The 19,044-nt window shown below is 46.3% G+C and overlaps 1 protein-coding gene across 1 annotated transcript in view; it reads left to right on the top strand.

The window, feature by feature from the left end:
* CAPN6 (calpain 6) overlaps nucleotides 1-19,044 on the top strand; it is a 551,200-nt gene that overhangs the window by 452,441 nt on the left and 79,715 nt on the right. The gene's annotated exons all lie outside the window — the stretch shown is intronic.

Here is a 19,044-nt window from a genome sequence, read left to right as displayed (position 1 = left end):
CGGACTGTTAACTTCCTAGGCCCACCGGAGGGCTACAACATTGTTTAAATTGAAAGAACATTGCCTGGCAAAAACACGGACCCAATTGATGGGTTAATTGACACTACAACTCCCGGCATGCTACTCACCAGAGAGTGCATGTCAAAAGCGGAAATGCACGTTGTTAGTGTTTCCGTGCTTGCCAGTTTCTCCCCATAAAGAAGGAGCAGCCGTAAACGCGTCGAGACAGAGATGAAGTGGAGTACATGTTCCGTTTTTTTCTAATAAAGATTCAGCGGAATTATTTTGTGTGGAGTGGCATCCTGAAAAGCTCGGGGCATCTTGGAGGAAAATATACATATATATATATGTTAGAAGGGGCGATCCCAGAGGGCCAGGCTATGCTCTCCCGACCACTCCGTGACCCACCTCTCCCACAAATACTGCCGAGGCTTAACGTGAGGTCCTCACCGGGGAGGACTTCGGGTCTAGGATCGTACACACTGAGCTCACACCACACTTACGAATGGACACCACACCGTAGATTTTCAGTAACAAGTTCTTTATGAACAGTAAAAAGGTATCAGCACTCTTATTTACAAGCGATCGAGGGATCGTAAAGTCTCAGGAATTCGGGAAGAGGGAAGCGGGAGAGTCTCAGTCTTTAGGCCAGTACGAAGCGTACCCTGCGCACAGCTCTCAATCCTCGAGCCGGAGTATACGGGAGATGATGGTAGTACTGGCTGCTTCACTCACTTCGAGTCGACTCAGGTCGTTTTGGTAGCGTCGATGGTCCAGCCGGACCAGAGTACTCCTCGAGCCGCGACGAGGTCAGCAGGGCTCGATCCGGAGGTCAGTTCTTGAGGAGCCGCGACCACGTCAGCAGGGCTCAGGATGTTCCACGAAGGTCTCTTTAAGATTCAAGATCGAGCCGCGACGAGGTCAGCAGGGCTCCGAGGTTCTAGTTCCGTCTTTACGAGGACGAGCCGCGACAGCGTCAGCAGGGCTCCGATGTTTCAGTTCCGTCTTTGCGAGGATGAGCCGCGACAGCGTCAGCAGGGCTCGAAGAGTTCGAAGGTTCAGTTTTCCCCAAGGTTCAGCCGCGATCAGATCAGCAGGGCTTTCTTGTCCAGGATACAACTGCCGGCTAGTTGTTGGCCGGGCCTTGATATAGTCCAGTGGCCCTTTGATGTCCGGTCCCTCGCAGGCGGAGGTCTCATGCCTTGGGGGCTGGTCGTTGGAGAGGTCCGTCGGTTGGCCCTTTGATCCTTTTGAAGATGCGTCCGGGAATTCCCAGACGCCCAGCAGGGTCTGGAGCCAGCACTTGTGGAGGCCAGAGGTGCGATCGAAACCGGCCCACAGGGGAAGGCCAGAGGTGTGATAGAAACCAGTCTCCCAGGGGAGGCCGGAGGTGCAATCGAAACTCCCTGTCTTATCTCACTCGGGGAGCCCTTTACCCCCCAGCCGGGACTGGCGCGTCTGGAGCCTAAGTTTCGCTGGGGCCGGGGTCATGCTAGGCCCAGGAAGTCAGGGACCTCGGGAAGGGAAAATGGCTGCCGGGGCCCTATGGGGTGATGCAGGTTCTGGGCGCTCGGAGCCGGGAAGTAGGACGGGGGCATGCGGGGCTGGTCGTCGGTTGGCGGGGTTGTGCCGGGAGCTTGGCGTACATGGACAGGACGACCAGGGGTTTCTGGGTGCAGGGCCAGGCTAGCGGGGTGCTGAGGAACGGGGGGGGGACCACGCCACGAGGCCAGGTCCAACAATATATATATATATATATATATATATATATATATATATATATATATCAGTATTACATATAGTTTATTATATCCAAAAACACAAAAGATAATAAAACAGGGTCAAAATGTATCCAGATCAAATCGCACTTTTCTATGGTATCACTCGGATATTTACAATTCACACAAAAACAGAATCCAAGGTGCCACGGTAATCACTCAACAATACTGTCTTCTAATTAAACAAATTATGAAGAGGAAAAGAAGTTTAGATATACCTATAACAACAATTGGCGTGATTATAGGGTCGACATTTTGGCCCCCGGTGGAAAACTTTCCAATGCGAGCCGGATAAGCCTGCCGGCTCGCAATGGAAAGTTTTCCGGACGCACCCGTCCTCTTACCCGCTCAACATAACGATCACCAGGAGTCACGTGCCTTTACTCTGCCGTGCTCCTTACCCCACGGAGACATATTTACCACTTATTCTGATTACCACGTATTATTTGCCCCGTTTTGGATGTTTTTGACTTGGATTCTCACTCGGATTCCGCATGAGAGCCTCTACATACTGACGTGACTTCTATTTTCATCGGTCCTGGGCCCTATCGGGTCGGAATTATCACCGATAGAGCGACCTTTTCCTTTTGTACCTGTTCAGTACAGCCCTGAAGAGTCGTAGGCTGACTGTGCCATATACGACGAAACATGTGTCGGCTGGTACTCTTCATGTCTGAACAATAAAGACACCACATCTACGCTGGAGCACTCGTGTTATATACTGTTCACATGTGTTTTTTTCATTAACCTTTGTCTCTACAAAAATTGCAAACTAAGACTACAATTTTTATGTTTATCTTCAGAGTGTGCATGGGCTTGTACTAACTTCTGGTAGTACTCCTCTGGGGGGTTGTAGGGCTTTTCCCCTCGTCCCTTTTGCACCTCTCATAACTAGAATCCTTACTCATTTACTAGCGATACTTTTAAGCTGTGCGCCACCTCGAAAAAAACCCTTGCCCTGTCCCACATTACTCACAATGAGTATCCAAAAGTAATCAACTAAATCAAAAATGGGTCTGTAGATCATGGCGTCTCCTCTGCTGCTAGGCGCAACTCCAAGCAGAACCAACGAATTGCCACCACTGTGTGAATCGAACTGCTACAAAGACTCGCATCGCAGCCCGTCTCTGCATCAGAACCGCAAATGCACGATGCATCCTCGGTGCAGACCGTCGATGGCAGCCTTGACGATAACGCTGGACTCCACATCTCAGCCTCGCATTTCCTCAGAACCGATGCATCGCCCCAACCGGGAGATGCATTCTTGACTCCAGACTTCGCATTGCAAGCCCTCATCAATAGGATCCTTGAAGTGCATCACTTCGGCTGAGCAACACATCTTCGATGCAGATCTTCACAACGCTCTACAAACTAGGATTTAAGATAATCTGTTCAGAGTTCCTAACTGGATCCCTGTGCAGGCCCATGCTCCATCGTGGCCATCCTAAATTTGTGATTTTGTCATGGTCCGGAGTGATCAGATAACCGCAGCTGGTGCTTCACACCTTCTGAAGTTACTTTCACTAAAATCAAATATATATTAATATCTCCAGTACTACTAATTGATTTTTTGTCATTTTGGTCTAGTTTTATTAAAAATTACACTGTATTTCTAAATCTGTTATGGGCTTCTTTTGTGGTGTGTTTTCGCTGTGTTACTGCTTGAAGTGTTGCAAAAATACTTTACACAATCAATGCCTCTACGCTAAGCTTGCCTGCTCTGTTCCAAGCTACCTGAGGGTTGAGCACAGGTTAATTTAGGGTTTGCTCGTGACTTCACCCTGAGAAGAATTGTGGTTGCTATTTGAGAAGGATTTCACCCCCCCTAAACCAGTTGCCCCATTTCTTACTGGAATGAACGAACGTTAGCAGGACAGGTAAAACAGGAAGTGGAAAGAAGGAATGTCACCACGACTCATAAAACAGAAAGCAGGAAGAAAGCTGTCCAACAGTGTTAGCAAACGAATTTTGGAGATGGAATAATAGTGGGTTCACAAGGAGCTCGTCTGGGGGTATCGGCATATCTGCAAGTTAAGGAATGGATCGAGAAAGAGTAAATATGCGGTGATTGAAGAACTTAAAGTACATTTATCACCTTTAAGATGCATAGGCATGGCTGCGGATGTCTACGTGATCCGTATGTCACACACTTGAAGCTCAACAAGACCAAGTCAGCATGTCATCCTTCCAAGGCTGACGAATCGTTATTGCACTTATAGCTCATACAAGTTACTATTTAAGAACACAGTGTGTATGTTGGCGCTCCAGAGACAATAGGTCTGTTGTGTTTAGGAACATTTTTAGAATGTTATGTCAGCTCGAATAATACGTTCTTTACGGTAGTCCCTTTCAAGATGGCGTCGATCTTATCCGTGGGAATTAATTTAAAGCATGTTCTGCTTAGGCACCATAAAGGCTAACGCCGGATAAAAAGATTAGGAGCTTTATTCAGTGAAGACGTCCGTTAATAAAGAGCAGATGTTTAAAGAACCTGGTTCATCTTTTAAAGCCTTCCTCTCAGAATCAAAAATCTATTCATGGTAAACTGTTTCGGAGTATCTCGGAGTTTAGATTATCGCAAATCTGAACTGTTTTAAATTCAGATGCAGATTCCGGTATTCTGAAAGGAATGTGTCTGGCTGATCCAGAGCTCAAGCCACCACACCGAAGATGTTTGTGTATCTAAGTTTCACATGTCTTGTGCAGTTCAAGTTTCTGTCACGAAGAGCTGGTGGACAAACAGCAGCAAGTAGTGACAGACAATAGTGGTGATTGTTAGAAAGTGCAGACACACCGACGCACACAACTTATGGGCACACAGAGCAAGCTCACATGCACACACACAAACAGTAACCCATTTTCACTAAGTGGACAGGCAGGCACCAATGCAAGCAAAGCGACAACCCTACAGACATAAATCCAGCCAGAGTAAGAGTCGTGCAGAACCCTGTGCAGCAGAAGGCACAGGGTATGATGTGTCAGTGGAGCACAGGGTGAGATGTGTCAGTGGGGCACAGGGTGTGATTTGTCAGTGGGGCACAGGGTGAGAAGTGTCAGTGGTGAGGCACATGATGGGATGTGTCAATGGGCACAGGGTGAGATGTGTCAGTGGGGCTCAGGGTGAGATGTGTCAGTGGGACACACGGTGTGATGTGTCAGTGGTGGGGCACAGGGTGTGATGTGTCAGTGGTGGGGCACAGGGTGAGGTGTGTCAGTGGTGGGGCACAGGGTGTGATGTGTCAGTGGTGGGGCACAGGGTGTGATGTGTCAGTGGTGGGGCACAGGGTATGATGTGTCAGTGGTGGGGCACAGGGTGTGATGTGTCAGTGGTGGGGCACAGGGTGAGGTGTGTCAGTGGTGGGGCACAGGGTGAGGTGTGTCAGTGGTGGGGCACAGGGTATGATGTGTCAGTGGAGCACAGGGTGAGATGTGTCAGTGGGGCACAGGGTGTGATTTGTCAGTGGGGCACAGGGTGAGAAGTGTCAGTGGTGTGGCACATGATGGGATGTGTCAATGGGCACAGGGTGAGATGTGTCAGTGGGGCAAAGGGTGAGATGTGTCAGTGGGGCACAGGGTGTGATGTGTCTGTGGGGCTCAGGGTGAGATGTGTTAGTGGGACACACGGTGTGATGTGTCAGTGGTGGGGCACAGGGTGTGATGTGTCAGTGGTGGTGCACAGGGTGAGGTGTGTCAGTGGTGGGGCACAGGGTGTGATGTGTCAGTGGTGGGGCACAGGGTGTGATGTGTCAGTGGTGGGGCACAGGGTATGATGTGTCAGTGGTGGGGCACAGGGTGTGAAGTGTCAGTGGTGGGGCACATGATGTGATGTGTCAGTGGGCACAGGGTGGGATGTATCAGTGGGGCACAGGGTGAGAAGGCATAGAGTGAGATGTGTCAGTGGTGCACAGGGTGAGATGTGTAAGCGGGGCACAGGGTGAGATGTCAGTGGGGCACAGGGTGTGATGTGTCAGTGGGCACAGGGTGTGAAGTGTCAGTGGTGGGGCACATGATGTGATGTGTCAGTGGGCACAGGGTGAGATGTATCAGTGGGGCACAGGGTGAGAAGGCATAGAGTGAGATGTGTCAGTGGTGCACAGGGTGAGATGTGTCAGTGGGGCACAGGGTGAGATGTGTCAGTGAGGCACAGGGTGTGATGTGTAAGTGGGGCACAGGGTGTGAAGTGTCAGTGGTGGGGCACATGATGTGATGTGTCAGTGGGCACAGGGTGAGATGCATCAGTGGGGCACAGGGTGTGATGTGTAAGTGGGGCACAGGGTGTGAAGTGTCAGAGGTGGGGCACATGATGTGATGTGTCAGTGGGCACAGGGTGAGATGCATCAGTGGGGCACAGGGTGAGAAGGCATAGAGTGAGATGTGTCAGTGGTGCACAGGGTATGATGTGTCAGTGGGGCACAGGGTTGACATTGGTGACACAGGTAATGTGCATCATGGGTGCACGGGGGATATACAGCAGGGGAGCATAGGATGGTGTGCACCTGTCTGGCATGCACCCGAGGAGCACTGGAGGTGTGTTAGTGAGGCAGTTCAGAGGCCCCTTGAGTGTTGTGGAAGAGGCAGCAGACAACACTGGGTGACCCACAGTGACACTTGGGTGTCGCCAATATGGAGGCCCACAGTGAAGTACAATAGATGGTAGACAATGATGTGAATTAGATACAGGGCGGTGTAAAAATGTCAAAAGGACCTAAAAGGCTTCTTGTCACACGTCAACAGCTTATTAGTTTTGGATGTTAGCTCGAATCAATAAACAGGGCAGGCTTGCTTCAAAATCCGTGGAAACCTTTTGCAGCAAGAAAGTGGGGCCCTGAAGAATGTCGATGCCTGTGAAATAATGACCCCCTTCTAAAATCCACTCTCCCAGTGATTCTGAAGACCTTGTCTTGACTCATTTTATGCATTTTTGGACTTGATAAATATTGCAAATATGAATGTAGTTCAACAAGAAAAAAACACAAGAAATATCTAGAAAACTGGCTCAGGACCAGAAATATCCAAACACAAAGAAGGTGTTTTCTTTTCTTCCTTTTTTTTAACGCTTTTCAGTAATCAAAGAGCACAGTATCCTACCCTGTATACAAGCAACACCTCATTGCTGTGTAACATATCCTTTTACTAGTCTAACGTCCCACTTAACTCCTCTGCCCTACAACTTCGTTCCCTACTTCCCGCACACTGACAACTCATACTCCTGCTACTCACCTTGAAACCTCTCCCTCTCACCTCGATGTGACCTTCAATCGCAGAGACCTGGATCAATCTATCCTCGCACCTGTCCTCGCCACTGCAATGCCCAATGACTACAAGATGACACACCACGACCGCACCAACAACCTTGGATGGGGTATCGCCATCATCCACAAAGAAACACCTAAGACGATGCCACACCGATCATGGAACACCTCAATTTCCAACTCCACACAGACGACAAGAAAACCATCAAAGGAACCCTCGCCTACAGGCTCCAAGGACCATGAACTGGCCTTGTCGACGCCATCACAGACTTCATCGCCCCACATGCCATTGAGTCCCAGCCCTCATTCTCAATTCCAGTTTCAAGTCTCACATCAAAATGAATTAGGATAATAGACTGTGAAGCATTTGATTTTAAAATTGAACAGTTTGGTCAATGCTCTTTTAATGGAATTCTACTCTATCGCCCGCCCGAATCTATGGCAACCTTTCTAGACAACCTGCGCACCCTGTTAGCCCATAAAACAGATCACCCTAACTTTACTATGTTAGGGGATTATAATTTCCATTTGGAGAAATATGAAGATCCCGATACCAAATTACTGTTAGATCTAGTGGACAGTGCAGGGAGGTGCCACATCGTTAAGAGCCCAACGCATAACTCTGGGCACTGTCTAGACGGTATCTTCTCAGACACCCCCCTGCTAAGCTCGACTGGAGTTGTACCCTTGATTTGGTCAGACCATAAGCCTTCTTATTTGATATAACACGACCACAAAAAAATGGATCTAAAACCCCCAGAGAATACGGTTAGTCGCCCCTGGAAGAAAGCAGAGGCATGTTCTCTAACCACTACTCTTTTAAAAACACTGCCAAAATTTGCTTTGAACTCCAATCAAACCGCAAAGCAATACCACTCCTGGCTTGATGCAGCGTTGACATCACTAGCGCCCCCTAAACTATGTCAACAATCCAGGAGAACCCCAACAGAACAATGGTTCACTGACGCCTTGAAAGCTCAGAAGCAGCAATGTCGCAAATTCGAGAGAAAGTGGAGACTTGATGACAATAAAACTACCCGATTTGAATATAAAGCATCCCTCTTGACCTACAAGAAACTTATCCTCAAAGAAAAGGCTAGTTATTTCTCTGGAAACTTCTGGCAACCAACAGATGTCCTAGAGCCCTGTTCACTAGTTTAGGTAAAGGTCTGTAGTAAAGCCCGTCCAACATTTGACATCACACACATACAGTTCTAGGTTGTGAGAAAAGCAATTCAGTTACTTTTATCCCACTTCATTGAAAACTTGTCACACAAATTTGATAAAGAATTTTTTTCATTTTATTATTTCATATTTTATAAATTTGTTAAGGGTCATGATTCTATATATTGACCTCTTACTCTATATAAATATACTGATTATTCTCATAAATTGATATTATCTTATAAACATTCTTTAAAAACAGCAAATTAACAGTAGACTTGTGTGTGACGGAGGCAATGCGGTAGATAAAACTACGCGCGTTTCGGCTTGTCGGCCTTCATCAGGTTACCGTCTATTGCACTGAAATTCAGTATGTAGACATGATGTAAGTCTTTAAAAGCTGCAAGGGCTGGGCAGCCTGTCTGAAATGTGGCTGTATCTAGTATGTGTACAGCACACAATGCGATACCTGATAATAAAAATAAGGGTGATAAGAGCGCAGTGCCGGCAATCAGACGTAGCGCTGTACCCAAGATTCTATTGCTTATCCGAGTCCGTTTTATTTAGAAGGTACGAGAATATGGCCGAAATGACATTTTGTACTTTCGGTTGTCAAATGATAGCTCGGGTAAGGCTTTGTTGCAAAAGGCCATCTGTCTAATAGACGAAGATATACAGGTGCCTGATTAAAATGCAGTAGTACCGATACAGGGGTTCTGTTCGGCATGAATCACAGGACCAAGATTATTTAGTCATCGTGGCTAGAGACCTGTTCACCACAGTTAAGAACCTTGTAAAGTTGCCACCTGTACCTGACACTGGCACTAGCCAAGAATTCTGCTATGCACTAGCAGAATGCTACCAACTAAAGGTCAAATCGGTTTTTGACCTATTTGTGCAACAGGATAAATGTATAGGCCAATTGCCGATTGAAGCTGATAAAACCCAATCAGCTGTATCTGGTAATTTACAAGGTGCCCATGATCCAGACACCCCACCCTGTCCTATTTTAATACACTGACAATCGAACAAACCACCTCACGTATTGCCTCTACAAAATCTGGCTCTCTATTAGACCCTTGCCCTCCCAAAATCTTGCATATTTCGCCAATAACTATAGCCATTCCTCTAACTGAGATTTTCAACTCAATGCTCACAACAGGGCACTTTGCAACGGACTGGAAGAAAGCTTCCATACTCCCGCTATTAAAGAAACCCAATATAAATGGCAAGGAGCCATTCAATTACAGACCAATTTCAAGACTTCCATTTCCCGCCAAAGTCCTAGAAAAGGCAATAAATATTGAACTTTCAGCTTTCATCAAGGACAATGACCTATTGGATCCCTCCCAATTAGGATTTTGCGCTCAGCACAGCACAGAGCTGGCTCTCATTACAGCAACAGAGGAGTTCAGGTTGATCCTGGACATGGTGGGGGAATGCAGCGCTGATCCTACTGGACCTGTCAGCAGCCTTTGATACTGTCAATCATGAGCTGCTGCAGGACCAGTTCTGTACCATCGGGATCAGGTGCAAGGCATTGTCCCTGCTAAGCTCATTTTTGTCTGAGCAGTCTCAGAAGATGGTGTTGGGGAACATGGTATCACCTCGCTTTGCATTGCCTTGTGGGGTTCCCCAGGGGTCTTCCCTTAACCCAACACTTTTTAATCTTTGTCAACCCGTTGGCTAGTCTAGTGAGAAACTTTGGATTCACCCCTGTGCCATTTGCAGACGACACACAGATCATCGTCTCGGTGAGCAGTTCAGCTAGCCAGATGACCACCAGGTTCTATGATGTATGAGCCATATCACTAGTTGGATGTCAGACAACTGTCTGAAATTGAACTCATCTAAGACCAAAGTCCAGTTGCTAGGGAACAATCCTTCCTTTTGGACCAACAGCTGGTGGCCTGACCAATTGTGTCTGCTGCCCAAGCCAGTACTTAAAGCCAAGACATCTAGGAGTCCTGTTTGAAACAAAGCTGACCTTTGAAAATCAAATCAATGCCACCACCTCTGCATGCTTCCTCATTCTGAAGATTTTGAGGAAAGTCCTCCCGATAATACCAATGGACTTAAGGAAGACAGTGGTTTCAGTACTGATTTCTTCAAGACTGGATTATTGTAATGCCCTTTTCTCCAGTGCTCCATGCCATAGAATTAACAAACTTTAAACAGCCCAGAATGCAGCGGCTAGATTACTGTTGGGTATCCCCAAGTTCGTCTCACTTTCCCCAGCTCTGATCAGACTCCACTGCCTTCCAGTGGCTAAGAGGATACAGTTTAAATCATTATGTATTGTTTTGAAATGCCTCAACAATATGGGGCCTTCACAGCTGATGAAATTTCTTCAACCTTACTCCCCGGCCAGAGCCGTTAGATAGGCCTCATTGAGAAACCTAACTGTTCCCAGAATCAGTAAGGTAAGATGGGGGGGCAAGAGCTTTACAGCCACAATGGCGAGCCTGTGGAATTACTTGCCTATCTCACTGAAAAAAGAAAATTTAATTTCAGTAAAGGCCTCAAAACCTGGCTGTTCACGGTTTAATTGTCTTACCTCCTCTGTACTGAATGCACTGCAGTTAGGTCCCATACACCCCAGGGTATTTGTCGCTCTACAAATTTCTCATCATCATCATCACTACATCTTCCTTGGAGACCTCAGCTTTCAACTGGACAACCCCACAGACACTAACACCGCCAACCTTCTGGAACGAATAGACAACTTCTGCCTCCCCAGCTGGCTATAGACACACACTGGGCCCTAACTTCACGTTCAGCAACACAGTCAAATAGGGCCATGCAACAGAACTCACATGAACCGACCACTCCATGGTCCACTTCACAATTGCAGGATCACTGCACACCACTACCAGCCCCCCAACACCACCTTCCACAGCCGAAGCAAAGTGACACAGACCCAATGGCAGGAACCCCTCAACACTACCCAGCCAGATGTTGCAACCAACCTGGCACAAGCAGTCCAGAACTTCAACTCTTGAATCACCAACGTAGCTGACGGAGTTGCCCCCATCAAACCAGTCAAAACCTGTAGATCCACCAAACAAGCCAGCTTCTACACACCAGAACTCAGTACAAACAAATGCAGCTGTAAACAACTGGAGATAAGGTGGCATACTAGCAGAAGCTACACAGACTGAGCACCCTTCAAGTCAGCCCTCAACGAATACCACCAACGATTCAAAGACGCAAGAAAGGATGCCCTTGCAGACCACATCGAAGCAAGTGCCAACCACACCAAGGAACTATTCACCATCATAAGGGACTTCTCCTGCCCAACAGCCTCCAAGAACACAATTCTTCCCTCACAGGAACCCCTGCAAGGCTCTACCGAACTACTTCCACAACAAGATATCCACCATCTAAAGGAACTTCGAACCCCAACCCACTGACCTCCTCTGCCTCCTCACTCCAATGGAGACTGACCCCAACCAGCATCTTAGTGCATGGGAACAGCTCACCACACCAAACACCACAGCCATCCACTCGGGAGCACCCATGGGACCCTGCCTTCCCTGCCTCTTCAACCAAGCAAGCAACGAGATCAGCCACCTACTCACCACCATCCTCAATGCATCAATCGCCACTGCCACCTTTCCTGACACATGGAAACACACATTAAAAGTATAACACCTCCTCAAAAATCCTCCACCAACCCAAGCAAACTCCAGAACTAACTGCCCATCTTACGGCTCCCTTTCACCGCCAAAGTCCTGGAGAAGGCCATCAAACAGCAGCTCACCGAACACCTGGAAAGAAACAACCTGCTAGATGCCTCCCAATCAAGTTTCCGCACCAACCACAGCACAAGACCGCCCTGATCGCCGCCACAGATGGCATCCACACACTACTTCACAGTGGACAATCGGCAGCCCTGACCCTCGACCTCTCCGCAGCCTTCAATTCTGTTTCCCACTACTCAATCATCAAGAGACTGCACACTATCAAAATCAAGCGAGACTTTCTGAGATGGATTGTATCATTCCTCACAGGACAAACACAGAGAATTCCCTTCCTCCTTTACCTCAAAACCCACGTGCACCATCTGAGGCATCCCCCAAGGGTCATCCCTCAGCTCCACCCTCTTCAACACATATTTGTCGCCTCTAGCTGACATCGCCAGAGCACACAATCCCACATCATATTCTACGCCCATGACAACCAGCTTATACTCTCACTCTCCACAGACCCCACCACCACCAAAACCAACGTCCACAACTGCGTGAGAATGTTGCAGACTAGATGAAGGAAAACTGTTTGAAACTCAACACTGAGAAGGCTGAAATGCTGATCTATGGCAACCACACCTTCCTCTGGAAAGACACCTGGTGGCATGCCGAAATCACACCCAGTCCCACACCAAAAGACCACACCTGCGACCTCTGCATCATCCTGGACAGAAAACTCACCATGAAACATCAGATCAATGGTGTCTCCTCTGCCTATTTCCACACTATCTGCATGCACAGAACATTTTTCAAGTGACTCCCTACACATGTTTATTCCACCTCCGGCCACAAACCCTGTATCACACTTCCCTCCTGCTACTTCTGCAACTCCCTCCTGTATCTCCCTTTCATACTGTACCAGGATATCCTTCCAGGTGTTGTTTGCTTTACAAATGCATGTAAAGTAATGCAACATAAGGCAACGTAACATAGCATACCATAACATGAGGTACATTAACCTAACATAACTTTATTATGACCGTCTTTCCTAGCCGTCTATCCCTCCTTATTGCATCTTCTTGTTTCCACCCCCTTCCGTCTTGTTCGCCTACAGGCCTCTACAACTACTGCCTCATCCCTATGTTGGTATCATTACCCCCACTTCTTCTCTCTCCCTCTCCCAGGTGCCTGCCCCACCTTGCTCCTTTTGGCCTCTTCTGCATGCACCTCCCTTTACTGTATAGTGTCCAAGGACTTTATAGCTAGGTTTGTGCAATAATAATAGACACACGCATACAGAGTGGAAGAAAGCGATTTGTTGGATGACACCTTACTGATAGATCCCTCTTTTGTGCGTTTTTTCTGCCCTTTAGGTGTCAACATAAGGAGCAGAAATCTTGTTAAGTACACATTGCAGATATTTTGATTAGCTTGCACCTCTTTGATGTTTTCAGAGGCAATACTCACATTTCTGTTCAGGCACCAAGTGTCCCATACAATAAATCATTGTAATGGGAACATCGAAAGGTAATACAATGTTCCCTCTTTTTCAGGCAGAGCACTGCTGGGGCTCATGTCATTCCTATTTAGACAAAGTCTGATGTGTTATTGTCTGAGTCAGGGTAGAGAACGGTGTTTGCCCAACATATGTGATGTGACTCAGTCAGTACTTTGAGCTGTGCTGTTGTTGTGTAGTTCCCAACTTCCCAGTAGGAACTGTGCATTCGTGAGGCAACATAAGTGTATGGATGGTGCCTGACTGATTCCATGGACCCCTCAGGATATGTTGTCCTAGAGACCAGCTAGCCCACAGTGCCACCATATGTACCCCTAAACCTAGATAGGTAGCAAACGGTTTTAGCAACACAGAACATGCCAATCCTGAGCTCTCCGAGAGATTGTGGCATCAGATCTAGAAACGTTTCACTCAGTCACTCGTGCTCGCTTTCTCTGAGAGAAGTATACATGGCATACAGAGTGGGGTGTGTTCAATATGAATTGAACCAATACAATTCTTGTATAGAATATGTGTGCTGGAATTACCAATAGACAGAAGCAGATGAAAGTGATTAATAATAGAAGGACAGCGAACAGAATGAAATGTTCCACCATCTTGCTAAGACAATGTATATATGTAGGCATGTAAATCACTATGTATTGAGTACTCCTACTACCCATTCCCTAACCTAGGTGCCTAGGGACTATTTATGTGTTCTGCCAGAAATCCCTCATTGGATGATCCAGCCCCATTACCTGAAAGGAAAGAATGTAGGTATCTAGAATAAGGTTGCAGCGTGTAGCGTGTAGCGACTCGCAAGTGACAGCAAGTGCTCCTCTCCCTAAACTCGGAAATGCTTGCTTATTTTTAACCAAAAGAATTCTTGTCTTGGGTTGAGATTCTAGTCAGGCTGCCATTGTTTATGTACTATAGATAGCTGTGTCGCCGCATGGATGAAAACAAACAATCACATTTGCACAATGTATGTATAGTCCTTGTACGTGAAGTTCAAGGTATCATGATAGTGTTCTTGCGAAGTTGATTTTGTAAGCAAGAATAGTTTCATGGAAACTAATTTGCACATTCATGGTCACAAATGTGTGTCAAAAGTCATTGTGTGAGAGTGAAGGCAACTTTGGAGAAACCTTTGTGTATGTAAAATGAATGGCCTTGTTTCCTCTAGACCTAACAGGGGCACATGACACTGTCTGGCACAGCACATGGCGCCAGTTGCAAACACTTCAGGAATCCTGCCACGTTAAGAATCATGAGACAGAATTCTGATGCAAATTAATGTGAACAACCTCCATGGGAGAGAAGAACTCTGGGCTGGACTGGGCATTGTGCCAACCGGGTAATTTCACCATAGGCTCAGCTAGGGGGGCAGCGTTCGAGAGCTGCATGACAAAGCCATGCTTCCTTGGCCCCATGCTAATCATGGTCTCCTGCTCTGTCGGGCTGAACATTTTTTCAAAGGAGAATTTTGGTTTATAGCCCAGCGTTGGCAGAACTATAGCAAAGCTCTGCTAATGTAACTTTCTTATGTAAAGCCCTAGCTGTGAATACGTAGATCCGTAATGCTTAGATAATATCAAGGCTGACACTGTAGTGGCTGGCAGGGAACAGGGCTGGTGGAGTGGTTGGCAGTATGGAAGGGTTGAGTAAAAAAAAACTACTAAAAAAACACTTACCTTCTGATGGCCTCCATCTCTCCTCCGCCGCTCTTCTTCCTGGCGAGTCCCGGAAGAAGGAAGCACGCAGCCTCCCAGAATTCCATAAGCCAATCACAATGCTGCAATGCAGCGTTGTGATTGGTCTGAGCGCCGTGGTTCTGCGCTCAGACAGGGGCTGGGAGTCTGTGCATGTTGCCCACCAGGCTGTGCATTACAGCCTGTTGGGGAACATGCAAAGTGTGCATGACTGTGGCCGGCCCAAGACGGCTGGCCAAACAGTCTTGCTCCCTTGGAGTGTGCCACCACTCCTCCCCCAGTAATACCGGCCCCACCCCTCCCTTACCCAGCCCCGCAGCTACAAAAAAATAAAAGGACTAAGGGCATATTATTAAGGGGGTTTATCTCCGCTTTTTTGGCTTTAAAAGCCAAGAAAGCGGAGATAAAATGATCTCCCTATTACCTAGCTGTCGCTAACACCAGTTAGCGGCAGCTAGTAGGAGATAGCGACCATCTTGGGCCCCACTTTGCATGTCAGTGATATTTATCACTAATGACATGCACAGTGGGCGTGCCAAGATGTTAGCGACTGGAAACAGTCGCTAACATCGCTATCTCCTATTACCAACTTTTGGAGATATTGGCGCTAAGCGCGAATATCTCCAAAAGCTAACACCTGCCCCTGAGCAGTTCTTAGCCATGTTATCCAATGGGAGGTGGATAACATGGCTAAGAGCATTAGCTCGGTAATGCATGAATATCGCTGACTTTTCAGCGATATTCATGCATTGCGGCCGTTTTTTATCGCATTTGCGATAAACCTTGGTAATACCAAGGTTTATCTGCGGTAAAAATCGCCGCAGCTTAGCGGTAAAATATTCTCTCTAACCAAGCAATAACGATAATTATCGCTATTGCTTGGTAATATGCCCCTAAGTTATTTTCCTTTTTTCACTGCGCAGAGAGCATTGAAGTGATACCACCCCAGTTCAACACCTTCTCCTACTTCTGCCCATCTCAATATTACATCTGGAATGAAATATGTGCATCACTGCGGTTTTTGCGAGACTTATTTTCACAAGATCAAACTTGACACAAATCATGCAAGTAAACAGCCCACCTAGGATACTGTTACAAAAATATTGCCCCATTGGAGTTAATAGTAAAAATGTACACCCAATGGGGCAATGTTCTTGTAAAAGTAATTCAGGGCACAACATTTTTGTCAGACGACTTTTCTGTATACAATTTCCGGAGTATTGAGACATACAAGATGCTATGATGTCTAGGAAATGCTCTTCAACAAGCATTGGCATTTTCCTAAAGCTATTAATAAATTATTTCTGGAAAGTGGAACGGTTTATTCTCGACTTTAGCTAAGTATGGTTAGACCATTGTTTAAAAAAGCCATTATGAGACCTTGAAAATATAATGAATTACCATCTAATATCATATCTGCTTTTCTTCACGAAGATACTGGAGCGGGCGGATTTAATCAGCCTCATGATCAATTGATCAAATTGATTCTGTAGACAATTCTTCTGTTTTCCAGCTCAGTATTGTAAAACACATTCTTCACTTGTTTGCTTTGTCACATAGGATTCAGATCTTATTTATTTAATCGGAGTTGGACTATTGCAATTCAATTTATCTTAGTTTGCCTGACAACTTTATTCATAAATTGGAATCGACCCAGACTTTTGCAGCTAGATGGCATCATAACCGAAGCCCATGGGTAATATTTCCTTAATTGCTGATGTTACACTGGCTTCTGTTCAAGCACAGATTAAACTCAACTCTTTATGCCTTGTACTCAAGTCCAGGTTTTTCAGCCACTGCTTACCTCTCAGCGCCTCTTTAAAATTGTACCATTCACATCGTTTACTGCATTTTGTTTCATAAATGTTGGATGTGCTTTCTCAGAGGCTGCGCATAGAGATGGAACACTTTACAATTGTTTCTTTGCCAGGGAGCAACTCTTTTAAAATTTAGGAAAGCTTTAAAAGCTTTGCTTTTTTCATCTATCATTTAGGCCTTTCTGTCAGTGTTAATTTTAGTTGTGTTTGTTTATGTCATCTGTGCTTGTGCTCAGTTAGTGCCAAGCGACCCCTTTGGGGTTTGATGGTTCTGAACCTTATAAGAAAAAAACCCATAAACATAAATCAAGCTAGTATGTCTTGGCACTAAAATGCTGAGCTTTTGGCCTTGCCAGTGCTTTTTTCCAGTCTAATGAATGCACATTCGTAGAGACAGGCAGCATCAGAGAGCAGGAGGAGGTGGGAAAATGAAAGAGCAAGTTGAACAGCAGCACTTGGCAAATCCTGGTCCCTCACAAAAAAGCAACTGAGGGCAGGACGGGAAAGGGTACGAGGCGGGGGAGCATTAGGAAGGGTAGCGAGCATGCCGGAGTGGAGGTGAGGAGGGAAAGAAGAGAAGAAGACAACACATACACTCCCATGGAGGGCTTTGCCCCCTCAAGTATACAGTAGAAGGAGGCCGCTGATACAGTCAGAACATTGTGAGACACAAATGATTTTGGGCAAGACAAACAACAAGAACAGAATGACCAGCTATCACATCAGGAGCAAACAACTGACACAGACAACATAGATATTCAGTCATGACTAATGGGCTGTCCCAAAGCCCAATCTGATTATATGTTGTGTATTGGAAACAACAGGGCTGTCAATTGACAGTAATTCTATCTATAAAAGAGAGCAAAAAAGGTGAAGCCATTTAATCTTTGTTGCCTGAGATTAACTTTATGCCTCATAGAAGCATATCTTACAATACTGCAAAGGCCTGTGAATGCCCTCCCTACCCAGGGCCTGTACCCTCTAATTGCAAGGAGTGATAGCAAGGTTAGGATGAAATCAGACAATCTGAAAATATGGATACTCATGCAATCCTCTACTTACTTCCCCATTACCAGGCAAAAGTGGCAGCTGCAATAGTTTCTGACAAATGTGGTGACAAGACATGGTCAGGTGCACTGGCAGTTTCTTCATTCCAGTTCAATCCCTTTGGTGTACACAACACCAGAAGAAGGTTCTACTACAAAAGAGTAATACAAATAATACAATAGAAAGACTTTGCTTGATTATCCAAAGGCAATGCACACCTATCTTGTGCATTCACACAAACTAATACTTCTCCCACCTTCACAAGGACAGAAGCCGCGGAGAGACAGCATGTCATGCAAGTTCAAAACAAAAGACTAGACAGACATACAATGATTTAAATAATGGATGTCCTGAACCTAACTGAAGTTCAACCCAACCGAGAAAGAATTCCTGTTATTTGCCAAGAACAACAAACAAGAAGCCTAGCTCTGTGACATGACGCCTGACGGCTTTAAACACCAATTTTCACAGAATGCCAAGTCGTACATATTGAACACCAACTTCACTCTTAAGGAAAACATTATCAAAAAACATAAAGAGAGCCTGGTACCCACTCTCTGTTCTGAAGGAAGTGAAACAATTTCTTCCAGAAAGTGACTTCAGAATTGCTGTTCAAGCCCTCATGCTCTCGCATATTCGTGTTGGTTAACGATATGGTCCTTGGCCTTCCAGACTCCACACTGGCACCCTTTAAGCATCCTATGTGCCACAGCATGTCTCACCCAGAGCATGAAGAAATATGATCACCGCACCCCTTCCTTGATGGAACTCTATTGGCTCCTCTTGCCATCCTGCAACATCTTCTAAGCCAGCTGCATCATTTACAGAGCCATTACATCCAACACCTGCCTTTTTTTTGCAGTCATGCTTCCTATCTTTGGTGGCTCTCATCACACTTGCAACTAAGACACCATCAGACTGCAGACTTAGAAGTGCAACCAAGAAAAAAGGCAGCAGGCCTTTTTCAATTTATGCACCCTAAAACTGGAACGGCATCCCGTATTCATCAGGGCCGCTCAAACGCTGCACCAGTCTAGGAAAGAGTTGAAGATGCACCTCTGTAAAGAGCACTACATTGTAATGCGTCTAC

This window comes from Lissotriton helveticus, chromosome 4_1 (genome assembly GCF_964261635.1).
Source record: "Lissotriton helveticus chromosome 4_1, aLisHel1.1, whole genome shotgun sequence".
Taxonomy (NCBI): Eukaryota; Metazoa; Chordata; class Amphibia; order Caudata; family Salamandridae; genus Lissotriton; species Lissotriton helveticus.
The sequence above is the reverse complement of the archived record's forward strand: the minus strand, read 5'-3'. Positions and strand labels throughout refer to the sequence as shown.